The sequence below is a fragment of the Palaemon carinicauda genome, chromosome 42 (assembly GCF_036898095.1).
Source record: "Palaemon carinicauda isolate YSFRI2023 chromosome 42, ASM3689809v2, whole genome shotgun sequence".
In the NCBI taxonomy this organism is placed as follows: Eukaryota; Metazoa; Arthropoda; class Malacostraca; order Decapoda; family Palaemonidae; genus Palaemon; species Palaemon carinicauda.
Window position 1 is genome coordinate 15709438 of NC_090766.1, and position 2275 is coordinate 15711712.

The 2275-nt window shown below is 35.8% G+C and overlaps 1 non-coding gene across 1 annotated transcript; it reads left to right on the forward strand.

Moving 5' to 3' along the window:
• The first annotated feature begins 327 nt into the window (after nucleotides 1-327).
• LOC137633364 (U6 spliceosomal RNA) lies at nucleotides 328-436 on the forward strand. Its single transcript, XR_011042180.1, has one exon. It is a non-coding gene; the product is annotated as a U6 spliceosomal RNA (small nuclear RNA).
• Nucleotides 437-2275: the final 1839 nt, after the last annotated feature.

Below are 2275 nucleotides of genomic sequence, written 5' to 3' on the forward strand. Positions count from 1 at the left end.
TTTAGCTTAGCCAGCAATGATAATAGTAATAAATTATTGAATAATTATTAGTTTCTTACTGTGTTTATTAACCCTTTATATATATATATATATATATATATATATATATATATATATATATATATATATATATATGTGTATATATATATATATATATATATATATATATATATATATATATATACACATACACATATATATATATATATATATATATATATATATATATATATATATATATATATATTATATATACACATACACAGACACATATATATGTATATATATATATATATATAATATATATATATATATATATATATATATATTTTTTGATGAAGGTGCTAAATGCTTACATGGGAACGATACAGAGAAGATTAGTATGACTCCGCAGCTTGAGGATGACTCCCAAAATCGCGAATAGTTTCAGATTATCTAAGATTATAACCGCAACAGTTTTGAACCCTAGGCTAGCTTCGGATTTTTGCGGGTTTTTAAACGTTATTCCCTTGTTTTTCGCGGTTTTTTAACGTTTTTTTCCGGTGTTTTTTGCCGGTTTTCATCGTTTTTCGCATTTTTATTTTTTTACGTTTTTTCCGGTGTTTTTTGCCGGTTTTCAACATTTTTCGCATTTTTATTTTTTTTTACGTTTTTTCCGGTGTTTTTTCCCAGTTTGCCCAGCTATTATTTTGTACCATCTGTCGAGGTTCTGATGTTAGTTATCTTATAGAGTCGAATATATCCTCACAAGTTTCTATGTCTCAATTTGGTGTAAGACCTTACATTGCGAAACCTCCGACTACCCGCATTTACTTTAGAAATATGATAGCATTTAAAACCCGAGGAAGTAAGCAATAGATTAGGAGACATATTCTATTTATTATATATAATTTCATTGTTTATTTCATAATTTCTTCTTATTTTTTATTTGACTGAACATCCAGGAGAAGGTTAGTCTCTCGGATTGGGTGGAGGGGAGTCTATTGATTTTCCAGTTGGTTTTACTACTATTGTCCTTCATATTGTCTTTCAACGATCTCTTGCAAACGGAAGTTTGGTTTGTGTTCTACAAGAGATTAGTGTTTTAGGGGACGGGAAAATCGATATTATGAGAGAGAGAGAGAGAGAGAGAGGATGAGAGAGAGAGATGAGAGAGAGAGAGAGAGAGAGAGAGAGAGAGAGGAGAGAGAGAGAGAGGAGAGAGAGAGAGAGAGATACTTTTAAAAAGATGCGGATAAACTCACTGGAGAGAGAGAGAGAGAGAGAGAGAGAGAGAGAGAGAGAGAGAGAGAGAGAGAGAGAGAGAGAGAGAGAGAGAGAGAGAGATACTTTTAAAAAGATGCGGATAAACTCACTGGAGAGAGAGAGAGAGAGAGAGAGAGAGAGAGAGAGAGAGAGAGAGAGGAGAGAGAGAGAGAGAGAGAGAACTGAGTAATACTTTTAAAAAGATGCTGATAAACTCAGTGGAGAGAGAGAGAGAGAGAGAGAGAGAGAGAGAGAGGAGAGAGAGAGAGAGAGAGAGAGAGAGAGAGAGAGAGAGAGAGAGAGAGAACTGAGTAATACTTTTCAAAAGATGATGATAAACTCAATGGAGAGAGAGAGAGAGAGAGAGAGAGAGAGAGGATGAGAGAGAGAGAGAGAGAGAGAGAGAGAGAGAGAGTACTGAGCAATGCTTTCAAAAAGATTGGGATAAATTCAACGGCTGAATTGAACGTTTGAAGATATTTTAATAACTTTCTAGGATACTATGTCGCAGCTCTGAGTATTTTGCCCCCTTCCCTCCTCTTCCCTCCTCTTCCCTCTTCTCCCCTCCCCTTTCATTGTCAATGGAGGCAATCTTATAAACCCTCCCCCCAATAGCTCCTTCCACTTCCTTCTTTATTATCCTGTCTTTTGTTCCTCTCAAGTTACCAATAGCTTTAAGTCATTTCCAGCCTTTTCCTTGCGTGGGAAGAAGTGGTGTGGAAGACTCTATATGGAGAGAGAGAGAGAGAGAGAGAGAGAGAGAGAGAGAGAAGAGAGAGAGAGAGAGAGAGAGAGAGACGCTGTGACAATATACGTAGAAAAATAAATATCTTGAAAAGTATTTGGAGAGCGAGTCTAGCAAGACAGAGATTGCAGAGTAGGAGTTTATGGAATTTACGAAGGAAGAATATTATTACATTAGTACGTGAAAGGAAAGGGATTTATGAGAGAGAGAGAGAGAGAGAGAGAGGAGAGAGAGAGAGAGAGAGAGAGAGAGAGAGAGAGAGAGAGAGAGAGAGAGTGTTTTATT